The following is a 19,184-nucleotide window of genomic DNA, read 5'->3' as shown; positions in this document are numbered from 1 at the left end:
ATCACACTGTGTTGAACAAAGAGACTGTATGAAGTGCCCTGATATGAGTTTTGTATTAGTTTATTGAAACTCTTAAATGTTTTTGTTGTTAAATAATAAAGTTAGCTTTAATGCTAACTCCAGAGCTTCTGCAGCCAACAAAGTCATCCCGGTTGTTATGGATACTATTCAAGTACAACTTCAAGCACTGTTGGTTTTTTGAAAGTTGCTTCACTCTTCTTTTTTTTTAAAAGTACGAGTCGAAGCAACTTGTACAATTAACAACACCGTGACGAGCTTTATCAAGTCACCCTTCAAGCTATAGAGTAGTGTTAAGTACATTACAAATATAGACTCATAGTTTGGTTTCGAGACAATAATCAGAATTGTATTTTTGGTAACACATCATTTTAAAAGGTAGGAATTGTATTTTTTGTATTTTGAATTGTTTTCGATTGTGTTATATTTGGGACTTTATTGAGATAGTGCAAAGAGATCAATACACAGATCTGTGAAGCGTCTCAGTCACTGGGGTAATTGTAAAACCTGCGTCATCTGTTTTGGCCATCCTGTCCATCTCCCTGTTGTTCCATTCTGCTTGGCTACCCTCGCTTACTGACTGAGGGGTTTGCTGCGGGGCAGAAGGGGGTGCTAAGCTTGTTGAAAACCTGGAGTGCACATGAGTAGCTCATGCATGCACAATGTCTGATATACACTCCATCACTATTAATATTTGAAAACCTGCAGTTCAATCTCTTATCGCTGCCTTTTTATCCCTCCTCTGCGTCTCTAAGAGCTGCTCCATACTATCCATCTTGTTTTATTGACTGCTCCGGCAGTGAGGCAGGGGGGGAAACCCACTGATTCATTTAAGTGCAAAGCAGAAATCTCAGAATCGGTCACCAGCCATGCTTGCAAAATGCTTTCTAAGCCAAATTAGAACAGATTTATATTCTATGGCTGGTGGTAAACTATTAGCAACACTGCACTGCTCTCTACATGACTTGGGTCAGGGTTTAATCGTGAAATATGGGATATTTGGGGATAAGAAAAATGTCCATTTTCATCACCGGCCCATGACCTCCTCTCTCCAGATTACAGGCGGATAAAAAGATACAAACAAGTTGGCCGCTGGAGAGAATGAAACTGCTGCTGTTTGGCAGCAAAGGCGGGTTTGTAGCAAATGGAAAGTGACAGCCAGCAAATCTTGATGACACTGTGTGTTAGATTTGCACGCAGATGGTGGCACATTGCGATGGAAATACTCATTCTCATCTCAAAACCGATCATCCACAAACTGCTACAAGGATGAGCATGTCATCAAACTTCAGTGGCAATCGCAAATCCATCACATCACCAAATAAAAGCAGACATTTGGTAAAACAGTGGGAAAAAAACCAAAAAAAAAAACAGTGTCAACTCACACATGCAGTCTGCCAACAAATCAATTTGTATGCCTAGAACATAAAAGGTTTTTTATGTAAATTTAACTCACATTTCATATGTATATCTGTTAAACTACAGCACAACCTATTAATCTGGAGAATTGTAATGTCTACTTTACACAGTCTAAATCTGGATTTTAAATTATGCTTATGTATATCCAATAAGATTGCTACTTTGGGTTTGTTGAGAAAAATGCTATTTGTTGAAAGAAATGCTATTATGCAGACGACACACAAATTTACTTTCATCACCGACTTAACAAATATCCCAAAGCAGCTTTTCAAAAAATAAACAAGTTTGTAGACATCTTAAAAACATGGCAGCAATCACAAGAGTCACGTCAGTCAGGGACATAAATAAAAACCTTGAAGATGATCAGACTGTTTCTACAGTCTCTACAGTACAAAGACATATTGGAAAAAAGAAGACAAAAAACCTCAGTGTGTTGTGTGCAGTGAAGTGCTGGCATGAAAGTAAGAAGCCATCAAAAATGAGACATCTTATAGAAACTAAACCCTCTGCTTATAAAGGAGAGCATGTGTTATGAGTGTTTAAGTTGAATTCATGCATGTGATGCCGATTTTGTCAAATCAATGAGTAATCATGTTTAACAATCGAGATCACAATATCAAATGAATTCATTTGTTTGTTTTTTTTGCCATAATCGAGCAGCCCAACCTGTCGACTACTTTCAAAGGTGAAAGTGTTATTTCCATGTGGATGGACCCCATTGTCTTTTTTTCAAGGAGTGAAAAGTCAACTTCAAATCTTGATCACTCTGCATGATGGGTGATACTGTGAATTTTTGCAATTAATAAAAATATAAACACAGCGGATTCAGTGTGCAAGGTGTCTATGAGTAACCTTTTTTTGACGGATCCAAAAACACATCCGAAAAGCCCCCGACTCAGCGTGCAAAGGCCTTAAATGCGGTAGAACGTGTATACCAGTTACAGCCATCTCCATGTGTAGAGCTGATTGTAATGAACCGTGACTTATTGAGTAGGTAGGCAGGAAAGGTTAATAAGATGAACAAATGCAAATCAAAGACAGATCAGGCCAAACTGTCTGTGAGGAACTGTCCTCTATAGTTTAAGTTAAAATAAAATAAAAAATACAATCTATCTTCATGAAGATGGGTTTCCCAGCTGTCTCACTCTGATGTGTTTCAGCACCCTGTCTTTTCTGACGTTCACACTGATTCTCTGAGGATCTGAGTGATAATGAGTGGAGTATAATTATGTTGTAAGTCTGAGCCGATTCCACATTAACAACCATTTCATCTGCATCTTCTCGTGTGTTTTAACACTACTGTTAACACGCACTACAAGCAAGAACATGAGAATGCATATGCCTAAACTTCTTCACGCTTGTACAAAAATAAATCCAGATCCATTCAGTCTTTATCACACACACACACACTCACAGACGCCGTATATCTAGCGTGCTAATTATAGCTTCCCCATTAATCAGTGACAGCTGTAATTATACTAATTCCAGAGTGTAATCTGATCAAGGTGAGGAAGATCAAATCACAGTCTCTCTGTCCTGCTAGGCTTTGGGGGGGGGGGGGGGGGGGGGTTGTAAGGAAAATTAGTTTGGACCAAAACAATCCGATTTGTCTCGGTAAGGTGGCTGATTAGTGGGTCAGAGTACACACAAGTGTTTAAATAAAGCTATCTCTGATGACTGCAGGCCATTGTGGCTGCTGCATTACCTTTATTAATTTAGCAATGTTTGTAATTTTAGAATCTAATGAAACCAAAAAAGAATGTTAAAACACCACAGGGATGAAATAGTAATTAACATTTATTTTAGAATTTAAATCTTTCCAACATGATATAACTCTAAAAGATGGAGGCTTACAGGCTACATATCTCAGGGGAAAATTCAGCATTTTAACTAGTCGATGATTCATATTAAAGCAAGACGTTTTATGTCAAACTGTATGTTTCACCTTAAGAGGGGGACAAAGGCTTAGTGTAGTCATTTGCAGTTGAAGGGCTATCTCGGGTAACAAGCTCGGCTGAGGGTGCTGGAGAGTTAACTAACCCAAATCAGAACTGTGATCCTGCATTCAGGACAACCATGCACCATGTAAAGTAATAACGCAAACAGAATTCAAGTAATGAACTGAACTTTCCTATCATATCTATTCACCCCCCTGAAAAAAAAAAGTTAAGTAGTCAGGTCCATCACTAGTCAGAGCCGGTCTCTTCTCTTTCTTGGTAGAGCCACCTGCACGCCACTTCTGGGAAATCCAAAGCTCATCAGGCCTGCTGTGCCAGGTTACAGTTGTTCAGCTATGAGTGGACAGTTGCTGTTTGGAGGAGAGGTTTACTGTAGCAAAAGGTCATTAATTTAATAATACATTTTAAAAAGGTTGGTTTTAATGGGGGATACGTTGAATAAATGAATGTTGGCCATTGTATACCAACAACCTTTGGTGTGAAAGCAAATGAAGCCAATAAGAAAACTGCAAAGAACTGCAGTTCTTTGAGTGTCCACTAGAGGCTGTCTTCAAAAGCCAGGGAATCCCCATTAAATCCTGTATCAAAAAGCCAATTTGTACAGCAGAAATAAATGCTGGCATGCCTAAAAACTGGTTTTAAAAAAAAACATGTTTCAATCTTAAAAGTTAATTTATTTTTTGTACCAACTATTTTTGTATAAGTCATCTGTGGGGCATAGGTCATAAATAGGGGTGTGGCTGAGTAGACTAACAGCTCAGTACCAAGCGGCAACCGCTGGTCTTGAATGCAGAAGTGCAAAATCCTGCAGTTCGTTGAGAGTCTGCTTGAGGCTGGCTCCAGGAACTCAAACATACACACAACAGGCAAAAAAGCAGTTTTCACAGCATAAATACAAAAAAAATAGGTCTGATTAGTTATTCTCCTCATTTGCACACCGTATTGTTTTTTTTCTTCTTCTTTTTGAACGGCTCCATTTGGATTTTATGACAATATGTGTTATCCACAGTTAGGCTCTTATCTGACATGACTGACAGGTGGGCGCAATGTATCGGTTTGTCAGGAGGCTTAAAACCTGCCTCATCTCTAGCTCTCAGTCTGTCATTAGGTTTAATGAAAGTGAGATTGAGACAGCATTCCCAACATGGTGACTACTGCCGATGAGCCTCCAGAGCCCCCTGCCTTAACAGACGGCTGACGTCACTCAGGCTTCATCCATTAATATTTACAGTGTATGATCAGCACGCTTTGTTGCTGGTTTCCAGGAGGCTTAAGGCCATCTCAGTACCAGCTCTTTGCCGGTTTTTAGTTTGAAAATCAGATGTTAAGTTGAGATAGCATTCCGACTATTGCGACCAAGACCGTCAGGCTTCAAAACAACTCTGCAGAAACCAACGGGTGACGTCATTATGTCCATGTTTAATAAAGGCTACAGTACATCTTACACAACTGTATAATCATATCATTCAAATAATGTACACAACATGCCAGTGCCGAATAATAACACTTCATCATTTACTGAAGAAGTACACAGCTCTGGTGTTTCTGTCAAGATACGTAAACACAAACCTACCATAGTAGTCAAATAAAGTTTAATCACTGTTCCAGATGCACCACCACCCATCTGTACTTTGTTCAGTGTAAAACAGATGTCACTGAGACAGTAAGCAGGCCGACTGTGCTGTGTTGAATCTACACTATCTGTGATAGCAGCCTCTGCTGCGGCTTCGCCTCGGTGACTACATTGTTTTCACATCTGGTCACCGCTTCCACTTCGAGGTTCCAAAACAAATGTGGGCTTTGATACCAGATCCATCCATCTCCTGACTGGTCACAGGCAGGGATGGAAAGCAGCGTACGTGTCTGTTTTTGTTTGTATGACAGCAAGTGAGGGTTGAAAAGGAACGGAGAGATTAAGTGAGAAACAGGTCACCAGAGTGTGGGTGCGGAGTGTGAAAGAACACAGGTACCCTCCAGATGGATTCTCCACATATAAATAAATGCTAATCAGTGTGATACAGTGTGCTGTGAAGCACTGTGGCTACTGGACTGCAAAGAACATATGCTGCTGCAGCATCTGAAGAGAGAGAGAAGCCAAGTACATCAACATAATTCAGCTAAATCATAATGCATGATTTATTTTAAGATATTTTAGAATGCTGGTGTGTATTTTCAAATTAGACTGCATGACTGTGCTTGACAGAAAATAGGCCAAATCCACCGCTTTCCAAAAGAAACACACGAGGGAAATGATTGATGAGAATCAGAATCTGCTGAAAAAACAAAACAATTGATGTTTGAAGGAACTTTTGAGCAGTAGCCAGTTTAAGGCAATCAAGTCTCTTTGCCTTATAACCCACCTTTTCCTCTACACCGACCATTTAAACTCTGTTTTGTTTTCCTAGATCATATCAACTCAATTTATGTATGAACATCTTACAAACTGCACATAATAAGGGAATCAGCCTCAGCAGTTTAAAAAATCTTAGTGCTTACACTCCTAGGGACAATGTTGCAGAGATCATATATTTTATATGCAAGGTGAATAAAGGTCACCATACCAGCATTTTGTTTGTAATGTGGGAGCCTTGAAAATATGTCAACCATCTGTTACATCTAGCTAGTTCCAGGAAGGACAGGCCCCTTTAAACTGGTGCAGATGGAGGTTTTGAAATCCATAAGAGGGGAGGAAGAGACATGAATCAAAAATACTACTGCGTAAATAACAGGATGCAAGTTATTGTAGTAGATATAACTGCTTAGGTTACAGGAAAAAACAAAGCTCTTTACTTCTAAATTTGCCTAAAGTAACATTGTGTTTTGATGTTTTTCTGAATTCAAATAATCAAATTCTTACGCAGATGTATTTTTTTCAATTATTTACAAAGAGAGTGTGTTATTTTGGTGCTTCAAACTCTTAACATCTTAACAAGGTGCTGTGCTTTAAATATGCACTGAGCACTGAATGCTTTTTGTGAATGCTCCTGGTTGCTAAAAACGATGGATGTTCATCTGTGGGCAAAAACCCATTGGTCATTGTCACTTTTTACCAAGCTGTCCAATAGAAGTGACGGAAGGGCGGGCCAAATATAGGAGCTGCTACATCTTGCATGTACAAGTTTGGGACTACAACTCCGCAGTTGAAATCATGATTGCTGGTCACGCATGACTATGTACTCTTATATTCTTTAAAGCTCCTGTAAGGAGGTTTGAGCTGGTAAATAATTAATACTGATGCCTCTTGATGACCTCCAAAAGCAAGCAAGACCATGGGCGTCAAGATAGACCATTTTGATATAGTTATTCTTAATGCCTAAGACTGCTGCCGTGGGGTAGGTGTCACACGAGAAGTTATCAGCACACTGCAGAAATAAACTTTATTTATATTTTCCATTGCAAAAAAAATAGCAGTCATTGGACTGACTGTTAACAGGCAGCAAGTGGAGATTTTATGTAAAAAAAAAAAAACCACTATGATACATTTAATGTACAAGATTAGAAGGCAATGAGAGGTACTGATTTGTCCAGAGGGGGCGCCAAAATCAAGAAAAAGTGACAAGACGAACTAAAAACATCTCTACTCACACTTAAAAAAGAATACTGCGCATCCAAAGGCGCCTTCAAGGGCTCATAACGTGTGTTTCTAGAGAAGTGCATGAGTTTACATCTGGTTGTACTAATGTAGGTCTTCATTAGCACAGTTTTAACGGTGGCAGTTTGACAAAATATTAACAAATACATGATCACTTTAACTAAAGCAGGGGTCAAAAGTGTCATGCCCCTTTGCATTAGACATTACCTCCAAAAATCATTGACAGAAACTTGTCAAAAAGATGATTTAGTAGAGAGCAATATCATCTCCTATTCAATTATTTTGATTCCTCTGATCATTTCCGGAGGCTAGAACCCAATAAATGATTCAGAAATGTTGCTTTTTTTTAAATGGTCCTTCACTAATGTGGGGCAGAGCCCAAAAGCTTTGCTATCAAAATTTCAACTGCACCACCATATTAATGTCCAGAGGGGTAGCCGCTGCATGAAATATATAAGCTGAGGATATCTTTGGTGCTGTATTTTAAAATGCCCTGATCTGAAAGGCTTGAACTGAAGTGAGAGAATAAGATGAGCTTCTTCTTTTTGTTTTATCATCACCCCTGGCTGCTTGGGAATAAGCTTAAACCCCCTGGCATACATTTATAAATATGTTTCTATGACTCAAAGGCATGTTTCTGACTTGTCCAGCCACATAGCAGACTTCGCCTCAGTCTAATACACACAGGCCTTTTGGAGACACCGTTACACACAACCCTGAATTCAGTCCCATCTGTGGGACCAAAGGTCATCCTTCCAGCAGTTCCCATTTCACTTTTGCACTTCTTATGCAGAAAAACAACCGTGTGTTCATGACAGTGAAGAAATATCGCTGGCCTAGTTTCTAGCGGTATAAAGATTGAATCATGGGAGGCAGCACCCTTTGTAGCAGCAACAGGAGAAAAATGATTAAACAAGGTGTGTTATTATTGCTCACAGTCTCATCCTCCATCACTCAGTGTGGACCTGACACTGTATCAGGTATCACTGTATCACTGTATGCTGTAACAATGACAACAGACAAATTGTACTTAGTGCTTTCACAATGGATTTATGCGGCAGTTGCTCTTGCAGCTGACACAAACTATCTCAGGGATCAGAGAGCCCTTTAGCAATTTTTGGTCTAAATGTAAAAACGTCTGCCCTTTTCTTTAAACATGCGGCGCCCTCGTGTTCCAATAAAGGCTACAAAAACAAATTAAAACACTACAAGCATTAGGAAGTCACTGAATTGTAAACAAGAATCTGCAACTGCGGTGCCACAGGCAGCAACGCAGTCACTGTGGCTCGATGAGTCTCGCCAACACTGCGCTAAATATTCATTAAATTAATGGAGGTGAGGTGGAAGCAGGAGGGCAGAATGCCACGGGTTGTGTTTGGAACCGCAGAGGCTACAGGAATGTTGTTGCTATGAACACACAAATGTCAGCTCATACTGAATTTTTCTGCATTACAACTAATGGAGATTAGCAGCTGCAGGTTTGTTTGGTGCAACTGCAGGCATATATAGGCCTGGTTTTGCAGTTTTAAATGTAAGCAAACAAACATGTGGTTATAGCTGAATGTGAAATATTTGTTTGCCGTGCATGTCTGAGGCTGAGCTTGTCATGCTGTATGCGATTTAAAGAATGTCTACTTTATTAGAGGATGAAAGAACCAGGACAAGCTGACAAGATTTTAAGTACCATTCTCTACTTTTACACGAGGAAGAATAAAGAAAGTCCTTAAAAGACAGCATGGTGCTGTCACCTGAGCGCCAACGAGCACAGCCCCCGTGTTGCAACCTGCGGTGATCAGAATCTTCTCAAGGCTGCCCTCCTTATTTACCTGACAGCTCCTTCCCTCTAGCAGCCAGCAGGAAAGTGGAGACTATTTAAGAGAAGTCCAAGCAGGGCGCTAAACGTCGCCTCTTGTCAGTAACAACACCAGTGTCTGAGCTTTCCCTGGCTCTCTACCAACAATAACTGCTCCGTGCCACTTAAAATACAGAAGAAGAAAAAGAATGTGAGGGATTTAGAGTTGAACATGCAGAAAATTGTTGTTCATATTGGGGAAAAAATTGAAAAAAAAAGAGACAGAACTGGTAAAAAAGAAGAAAAAAAGGCCAACTTCTTTCCTTAAAAGCTTAAAGAAAACCCCAACTAGAAACTACACTTCCCACAATGCAGCATCAAATATTAACCTACAATCATAGTTTTGTAACAACGATACAATTTTCATCACTATGACATCATTACAGTCATTGTTTTCAAAGCTCTTCTAGGGCCAGAGAGGATATTATACAACCATTTTCTCAGGCCGAGTAGTACTCTCAGTGATGAATAAAGTGATATTCATCTTGAGTGAGTGAGTCACCACAACAGGGATGGGACAAAGGGACACGGGTACATACTGCAAATCCTGAACGCAATGTATCTTCAGGCTCTGCAATTAAGCATTCTTACACAACAGTGCACAGGTTTTGAGATTCAATCTAAAAAGGGGTAAGTGGAGGAGACAGGCACGGGGGGGAGAGACAAAAAAAGAGATGGATGGAAGAAGAGTCCAGGATCCCCTGATATTTGAGACAGGCTAAAAATAGCCACACTGGAGCAGAGATGTGAATCAACTGTACTCCTCGAAGTCTCCAGATAGGAAAGAGAAAAAAAGAAACCCTGCATATGTTCACCTCTATGCAAAAGGTGAACACTAAGTGTGATGGGAGTTGGCACAGGGTGCCACGTATAGGTTACAACGCTGTGTTTGAAGTGTGTCTCGTACTGAATCTGAACCCTCCTCATTCCTGAATGATCCGTAATGTTACTCCTCGTTAGGCTATCAGTCACTGGAGCAACTTGATGGTTGAATCGAGTCGTGGAGCTAGAACACTGAAACTTAAAGACATATTACTGAATTTGTTTTTCATGAGATATCAATGGCTGTCTGTCTTCATGAACATGTTCTGTTGAAGTTGGAAAAAAAAAAACAGGGAAATGGGTTGTCCTGCTGTCAAGTGGGCACAGTATGTCCACCAAGCATGCTGCCTTTTAGGGATTTTGTCACTGTTTGCATTTCTCTCTGCAAGAAAGCAAGGCAATGTTTGCAACTCAAAGTTGCATTGTGGATGTGTTCATACTAAACGAGTCATACATCAAGAGTTCTGAACTTACCGTACAGTAGATCTCTGAGTAGTCAAGGGCAAAGATGTGTTATTTTCTGATCCTCTGCAGTCCACAAAAGCCAAACACTGCACCTGCAGAAACAAAATAAAATACATAATTAATGTATATACGATGTGGCACAAATACTTCAGTATTCAGGACTTAATCATACATCAGTATAAGCTGACAGTTTTTTATGTCAAGTATGAATACAAAGGCCTTGGTAAGTAAGTTAAACATGTACAATGTGAAACCTTCCCACTCTCTCCTTCTATCGCCTCGTATCACTTTGCTCTGTCGCTAAGCAGCGCTTCTCACTCCTTCGAGAAAAAAAAAAAAGCACAGCTGATAGAAGTTAGCCTTCAGGGCTTCCTGACAGCGGCTCTAACTCGTTCTCTCAGTCGGTGTGTTTTGTGCTAGAGGGCTGAACAAGAGACTGTCGCTCGGTGAGCAGATAAGACATGCAGCACCCAGATGACCCTCGTTCGTACGGGCATTGTGACTGGCCGCTTAGGTTCAAGCTAAACCGGTTTTAAACAGAATGGATCCAATTTCTTAACAGTTGAAATACATGAACTCATCAGTTAAATATTGATAGTCACATGCAGTCAAAGAAGTTATTTCAACCACTTCATTGTGGAATAATATTTCCTTAGCCGCTTTAAATATATACTACATGTACAAAAAAATAAAATACATATGATGTTGTTGGATTTCATAAAAAAATAAAGCCATCACACATTTTAAAGCAATGATAGAAGTCTGGTTTAAGTGAGTGAACCTGCATAAATCTGTAATGCTGAAACTGCAACCTCAGTCACGCACAGGGTGTATGACTTCTTAAAAGGAGCTGGCATGACTTTTTGAGGGGATGCCGCACACGCAACACGGAGCGGAAATGAAGAAAAACCAGGCCAATATCTCCACAGGCAGTTAGGATGTCTCATATGACCACAACATAAGAAGAAACCTCAGGCTAGCTGATCCCTTCTCTTGGCAACATGACTCTCACCAGCACCACGCACATCAATACTACAACAGCAGAACTAACAACAGAGCTAACAACAGAGCTAACAACACAGCGGCAGTAAATGGCCAAGGCACCCAGAGAGGTGCCCGAAAAAGGAGCAGATGCTGCCCCTTTGTCCAATCCCATTAGTGACAGTGATCCCACTGTTACAGGCACAGGGACAGGGGGCCTTCTTGACAACAAAAACGGAGGTGACACTTGTAAGGTTTGGTATGATCTCAACCTGAGTCAGAGGCTTCCAGATAAATAAAATCAAGTCACTTGTCTCTCACTGCACAATCTTTGAAACACAGAGACATGTGGAGAAAAGATCTAAAGAGGCAGGTTCAGGCAAGAGTAGTATACGGTAAGTAGCGCATTTAAATATGATACAAACTCACACACATAGACAACAGAAGAACACGTAGCTGTTTAACTTCACATATTCTGAAAATTAAAGGTCATGTGAGTAGTTTTAAGCTGGTTAGGAAATACCCTAAAATAATTATAATTGCTGCCTCTTAAGATCTGCAAATGAAACCATCAGCGTAAAGATTATTTCTATATAATTATTTGACTGCCTGAAACCGCTGTGCTGGGGGTAGGTGTAATATCAGTTGATTAACAGCATGCTGCAGAAACAGCCTTTACATTATCCACAGGAAAGATTTTCCGTGACCGATACACATGGCATTGAAAAAAATTAGATTTTTTTTTTGTTGCAAACCCATATTTATACATGTACAAAGCAAAACAGCGAAGAGAAAAAGGATACCACTTTGTCCACAGGGGGGGCGCCAAAATCAACATAAACCCAAACGTACTCACTGGAGTTTTAACATGGTGATTTCAGCTTACACTAAATACACTATTTAAAAGAACAGGCACAGTCAGTGTGATGTCACCCATTGGTTTGTGCCCTACTGTTGGAGACTCAAGTTTAGAATTGAAGTTGTTGTAATATTGGCTTTATGGAGTCAACGCTGCATATCTTTGGGGGTTTTGTAAATATTAGTACAATTATTTAGTGGTTATTGGTAGCAACTAGTCAATCATGCCACAACCTATAGTATTCACTACTTTATCATCAGTTTGCTCTAAATGGGAATATACTTTACAAATGAAACATAATGCTGGACTGAAGATACCGTCAAGTAACTTGTTTTTGGAGAGAGGTTTGTATTTAGTTGATTTGTGTATCAATATTAATTTGTTTCTAATGAATTAACTTTATTTCTCATAAATTGCAGGTCTCTTATTCCTTGTTTTCATTTTTTTAGTTGTTGTTAACCTCATCCCCTAGTAATCGAGGAACTTAACACCCCTTGTTTTATACTCTAACAGAACAAACTCTTTCTCAAAAGACTAAGCTTGTCCTTTTTAAAACAGGCTAGTGGGGTGAGTGTACCACACCATATGGTATCTGCATTGACATATGGGCAACGTGGACACAGTCGACCACACTCGCCAATGTCCTGTGGATATGAATATGTGTGTGTGTGTGTGTGTGTGTGTGTGTGTGTGTGTGTGTGTCTGCATTATCTGTATTCAACACATCCACCAAGGTGTTTTGTTGCCTTTCAAAACTACAAGGATATCTTACTCAGGAGTCACCTTCCACAAAGTTAGCCCCGATTTACATATTTTTCCATGCAACATGTGCATGTTCATATTACTTAACATGCATATATCGCTGTCTGTGTCAAAAACAAAGTGCAGAAAAGGTGACCGGAGGAATTTTAGACTTACACATTTTAGTACCAATGCACGCAGCTCAGGTGATATCAGGCAAGAGCTCAATGTCTGAACAGTGTGGGTCAGTTGTGCAGTTTCATCACTCTTTAAATTCTTCATATACATAAATCATATATTTAAACACCTCCCCTTCACTTTTCTGCAAGCAGAAACATGTCCAGACCTATTTGACTGGGGTGGCCCAACAGAGGCACTGACTTATGCAGGTGTGGCCTGAAGTGTGACATGCGTACTAACACACAAATTACAAATCACCGTAAAATTCGGTATATAAGTCGCACCCTGTTTTGAAGGTCTCTTAGAGAGAAAAAAAAGATTGAACTGTGTCGCTCTTTAGTTCCGTCTGTTTTCACTTTTGGGAGTTTGCACTCCTACTAGCTACAGTACGGTAGTTGAGCTCTCAGCCTGCTGCAGGGAAAGTTGTGAGGCTAGCTTGCGGCGCTGTTAGTCCCGCTGCCCGACTCATATTTAAGACATACATAAGACATATTTGAATAAAACACAAGTCCCGCCTCTGACAGGGTAAATAGCCACAGTTTAGGATTTTTGGGGTGGCTAATCAGACTTCTAGGGGGGCCCATGCCACCCCTGGAAACCCCTCTGGACACGCCCCTGGCTGCATGGTACGCCCACTGAATCAAACGTCACCATCCCTTCTGCTCTTCATATTCACCATTATATACCCAAACTGTATCTGGCTCACAAGTATCAGGGCTGATGTAATGTTGATATAACAGATTTTTTTGTGCTGCACTGGAAAGATTGTGAATCCAATAAACAGGGAACTTACTTTGAGATGGTCTTGCTGCATTAACTTACCATACACAGTATTTGTTATTATAAACACTTTTCAGCTCTATGTCATGATGTAAGATGCATGCAGGAATGTTTTCCAGACAAAGAATAACAAGGTAATGAACATAGAGCAGAATATGAAAGAGCTTTGGTTGTTTATGCTTATAAAGAGTTAGATTTGTTACATAAGTCAGCCGTGAGTTTCCATGACTCACCTTGCGTTTTTCTCTCTCTTGTATCGTGTGATAAAAGTAATGCAACAAAAGAACGGGGACAGGCTAAGCTAACACTTGTGCAGCCTTTCTCTCAGGGCGCTACAGCTAATTTAGCTGTAGCAGGAGTGAATAGATCAGTGTGACTTGAAGAACATTCACAGCCACGGCTTCTCTCCGCTGTGGGGGAATCTGTCTTGCCTCCTCCGCTAACTATCAAGAGCAGTAGAAAAGGAGTGTGAGGGCTAGCAGTGACAGCGGAGGTTGAAGGTTGCTCACTTTGGAGCTATGAGAATGTCTGGAGTGAAGCACAACTATGTAACAAAATTAAATCTCATTACAACGCTGAATTGAGAGGGACGCATTATTTTGCTGAAATGATGGGGTGTATCTTGTACCATAGAGTTGACCCCTATACCCCCCCCCCCCCCAGCAGAAGGATGAATCTGCATCATGTGCTTCATCCTGACAGTTGTTTGCAGCCTGATGCTAAGTCTGCTGCAAAATTCTCAGCAGCTGCAAATCTTGTTCAATCCAGCCCCTGATTCAGTGGTGTTTTTGCACAGACTCCGCATTCTCCTCAACTACCTCTGCAGATCCACGAGAGCAGTCAAACACCGTGGCAGATGTCAATCGTGATGCTTCAAAGACAACGACTTGTAAGCAATTTGAGGTTAATGAAGCAGGAGCCGAATGCTTAGGTTTGCTGATCCTTAAATGAGCCTCGCACATCATGTTGCGTCTGCATTTGTGAAACGTGAAGACTAAACTGTTTTCAAGCGCAGACTGTTGTTAATGGAGCCTGCCTCGAGCTAATCCAAACTTTAAACAGTGCAATTAACCCCGCTTACAGGGAGGGAGAAAAAGTTCACTCACATTTCTGACATGCATTATTTCCCAGAGGCAAAAAAAACTCAAACTGTGTTCAATGATATGCCTTTCTCTATCTTTCAGTTAGTTAATTGGAGATGCTTTTGCCACAAATAGGAAAAAAAGACTGCAATTTGAGCTCACTAATAGGTTCATTAGGCCAAACATCCTTAAATCAACTGCATCCTTGTTTCAGGCTCGTGTAGAGCCGCTCTCCTCTCTATGTGTCTCTCTCATTTAAAGTTGCGTATTTGCAGAAAAGTTTGCAGACCAAACTGATCAAAATGCAGTCAATGTTGAACAATTCTCTTGTGAATGTCTTTTTGACAGTACTGTTGAGTGAAAGAAGACTTGGAGCATCTCAGCTTTCCCTGAAGTATTATTTTTTTTAACTCATTTATATGCATACAGCAACGCTTTTTTAAAGGCATGTTGTTCCTTTTTCACAAACTTGCAGATTATTGGAGAAATGTAGACATCAAGAGTATATGTGGGAACTTGAAAAAATGTTAAAATGAATTGAGACACCCCCCCCCTTTTATTTTATATTATATTGTGAGTTACTTGCACTGATCAGAATCTATTCTAGATTAAATTCTTAATAAATTATGTTACCGACTGTAGCTTTACCCAGAACTTCCACCAGATACGGGTGCATTGCAGTACGGCTTCGTGCTCAATCGTTCGTCAACACCCACAGGCTGCGTTCTCAGAGTGCAGCACGGAGCAGCATGGCCGGACAGCTGGACTACCGAGACCAAGGAGTTCCCGCGGTAATTACTGAATCACGTGCGATAACGGGAGATAATACGATGCATGTGGTATAAACCATATACAACCCTTATAAACACAACAACAAACACATGTATTATTGTTTCCATCCATCAAAACATTGTTTTATTCTGAAAATATTTTCTGAAGATATTTTAATGTTGTTACGGTGTCACTTCCTGTCTAGTTTGATCTACTCTAAATTGATGCGCCGTGATACGTCATCCGGCAAAAAAATTTTTTTTTATTTCACCAGGTAGTCTCATTCAGATTTTTTAATCTCTTTTTCAAGAGAGACCTGGGTACATCAGTGGCAAATAAAATAATAAAAAACATCGAAGTAACAGACATCAAAAACACAAAGTAGATGTATGGCCAATACCGGCTAAAACATCATACAAACACAGTCAAGTCAAAAATAGAAGCCTTGCGTATCTGCAGCAGAGATCTCCAGACTGACGGAGCTGGGATGGAGCTGAGGCGCAGTGATTATTTTATTCACACACATTGAGTAAAATAATCAGCCCTGCTGCTGTGGCGGAGCAAAGACAAACCGAACACGCATCTGGTGGAATTTAGCAGTAAAGATGTTGCAGTTGCTCTCCTTTCAAATCTTATTTAAAAGGTACCGCTAAATTTGACATCCCCAGAAAATCAATAAACCGCAAACTACATCAAGACTGTATCTGAGTTAGTGACCTTATTTTGAGCTTCTCTTCGCAGTCATATTTCTACAGGTGGAGCTGACAGGCCAGATGACGCTGTGATAGTTATAGATGACTGCAATAAACTTCAGAACGCTCAAGCATCATTATGCAGATGGTGCAACAGCTGATGGCTTTTGGAGCTGCCAAAAAAAGCTTAACTTCTAAAAACTGAAGTCAAGGATTAGGATGGAAGTCACATACTGGGGGAATGACTCATTCACACTTACTCAAAAAGCTGCTGCCAAGGTATCTTTTGGGGAATTAGGAACTAGTCAATCCGATGCAGCTCAGAGGCTAATAACAAAAAGCCATAAAGTCGCTGTGTGAATGTGAGTTGTACGGGCAGCGTTAAAAATAGGCACGCTCCGTCTGAAAAGCTTTCCTGGTAAATAAAGTTTTTGAGAGAAATGTATGCAACCTTTGTAATAAATGTGTGTGATCAAAGCTTCCTCGGTAACATCAAAATATAATATAAGCCAATGCTGATGCAACACTTGTTTGTATCTGTCGAGTAAGTCATCAAGAATTACTCAGAAACAAAAAAAGCACTAAACCATTGTTTTCTCTTGCTATTGTAAGAATGATCTTCCTGAGAATAAAGTAAATAAGGGATAAAAAACTCTAACACTGTTTCTGTTTGTGCATTATTAGAAATGCAGATATCGGTCCAGTATTCTACGTCTTTGTCCTCTGCCCACATCTGTTCTTTTTCCCAACACATGTACTTTTCTTGGCTGCTAAAAAAACATGTTTGACTCTTTTGACACCTCCGTTGACAGCTTTGTGAATCTTGCCAGAGCACAAGGCAGCAATAGAAACATTTCAGCCCAACCCCCACGCAGAGCCACGGCAGGTTCAGTGTCAGCTGATCCTTGACTTAATGCACAAAGAAGCAACAACTGTATTTTTGGAAAAGTGGCAAAGATCAACCATTAAAGCATCACACATATTGAACCGAGTCATCATCCTCTTAACAAATGGTTCCTAACCACCTAATGTCCTGGGCCCCCTAGGGGAGGGGTGGGGGGGGGGGGGGACTTCTGCTCTGAGGTTGTCAAAATTCGATTTGCACATTTTAACTAAAACAACAATGACACACTTACTGGAGAGGTTATACAAAGGTCAACAAGTGTCAACAAAAATAAGAGAAAGCACAAAAATGGTTTGTTGACGGTGGACATAAAAATGTAATCTGTCAAAACATCATCACCAATGACATCAGTTGTTAAAGGTCTATTATTGTCACAACTATAAAGACACCAGACGCTCATTAAAGTATAACTACACCTCTCGATTAGAGCGACCTTTGACATTACTTCAAAAGGCTAAATGTTAGTTGTAGAGGAAAACAAAAGACTCTTCATAATTAACTGTTACCCCATCAAGAGTAATTACGTCTGCGAGCCACTTTGCATGACTCGGTCTGACACGAGCTACACGTACTTAACACGCACACACTCGCAGACACACATCAGGCCGATCAACCCTTTGGCTCTGGTACACGGTATAGATTATGAGTCACAACCACTCATTAGCAGGGGACCAAACAGAGCAGCTGAATTAAAAGAGGTCATTCTTGGTTGACTGACTCCATCACATACATCGTGATCCCGAGGTGTCACCCCAGGCAGCAGAGTGTCTGTATCTGTGCGTGTGTGCACACGTTTGTAACTGTTTACTACTAATGGCATTGACAAAAGCCGTTTGTTTTGCTTACAGCCAAGGTCGTAAAAGTGCAAAAATATGTTGGGATCAGTTGTTGGATATGTGCCGTGTTTTTATCCCCGTGTTCATTCAGAGTCTGCAGACGCAGGGCTTTTTATTTATGACAACTGTGACTGTGTGCTACACTGTAGGCAAGTAAGAGCTGATAGCAAGGCATGAACACACATGCACACAGTCATATAAATACTGAGATCTGCACTCGGGCATCGTCTTATATAAGCCAGTTATTTGGAAGTCAAAGTAATGTAAATTTAAAAGTGCTAATTTATGGCATACTGTTATTCATTATTACATATTTTTTTAAGGTTATTTTCTGCTTTTTATCTTACTAGAGTAAACACAACTGGGACCTATCTTACTTAAGAGTATACAGCCATGCTGGCAGGTCTGTGAGTCCTTACTGAGACAAAGCTATGCTGTTAAAATGTTAAAGTCTTCAGTCTTACAGATGAGTAAAGGTATGTTCATTGCAATTTGTAAACACAACGTTTAAACTGGGTTCCTCCTCCTGGGCTCATCGCAAACAAGAAGCACACACTCACTGCAGGACGTAATTAGGTTAGCATCAGAAAGCTAACCTAAGGTTCACCCTCATTTTGGATCGAGCTTTATCAGCTTGGTGTTTAGCCTTACTATGATTAGCCTTTATTTTCTCTGCTTTTCAGCTACGTCTGCAAAGGTTATATTTGTGTGCAATCGTTAAATTGTATATCCACTCCCAAATTCACCTGCACGCTGTCATTGGCTGGGGGGAACGCATCATCAGCTCCCCACCCAGAAACGTGCCGTGTCAACTAAAACTAAAAAAAACGTGACAATCCAGGTAGAGGAAAGGGTCTCTGTCACCACCACATGAATCTAAGAGGCCCATAAGTGAAGACTGAGCTGCTTTACTTTTGTATATAAGCTGTGGCTCAGTTGTTAGAGTCGATCGTCTCTCACACGGAAGGTCGGGGGTTCCTGCAGTCACATGTCTGATGTGCCCTTGGGCAAGACACATAACCCCAAATTGCTCCGGCTGCTTTGGCTGTATGAATGTTAACTTTCACATAGCAACCATTGCTATCAGTGTGTGAAAGGGTGTGAATGTGTAGGTGTGACATGTGGTGTAAAAGCGCTTTGAGTAATGACAAGACTAGAAAAGTACAAGCTCAATTTAATTTACTATTTTATTTTTAAGCAAAAAGCTATACTGACTCTCTTCATGTGTGGAC

The 19,184-nt window shown here is 40.4% G+C and overlaps 1 protein-coding gene across 4 annotated transcripts in view; it reads right to left on the bottom strand.

Moving 5' to 3' along the window:
* The window catches only part of adarb1b (adenosine deaminase RNA specific B1b), a 126,454-nt gene that overhangs the window by 65,447 nt on the left and 41,823 nt on the right, over positions 1-19,184 (bottom strand). For 2 of the 4 annotated variants that reach the window (XM_061053803.1, XM_061053800.1), the window contains exons 2-3: positions 18,699-18,764; positions 10,136-10,218 (exon numbers count right to left, since the gene is read on the bottom strand). The gene's annotated coding sequence lies outside the window, so the exon portion shown is untranslated. The remainder of the gene's footprint in view (positions 1-10,135; positions 10,219-18,698; positions 18,765-19,184) is intronic. The other 2 variants (XM_061053802.1, XM_061053801.1) reach the window with 2 other exon arrangements.

Source organism: Labrus mixtus, chromosome 13 (genome assembly GCF_963584025.1).
Source record: "Labrus mixtus chromosome 13, fLabMix1.1, whole genome shotgun sequence".
Taxonomy (NCBI): domain Eukaryota; kingdom Metazoa; phylum Chordata; class Actinopteri; order Labriformes; family Labridae; genus Labrus; species Labrus mixtus.
The sequence above is the reverse complement of the archived record's forward strand: the minus strand, read 5'-3'. Positions and strand labels throughout refer to the sequence as shown.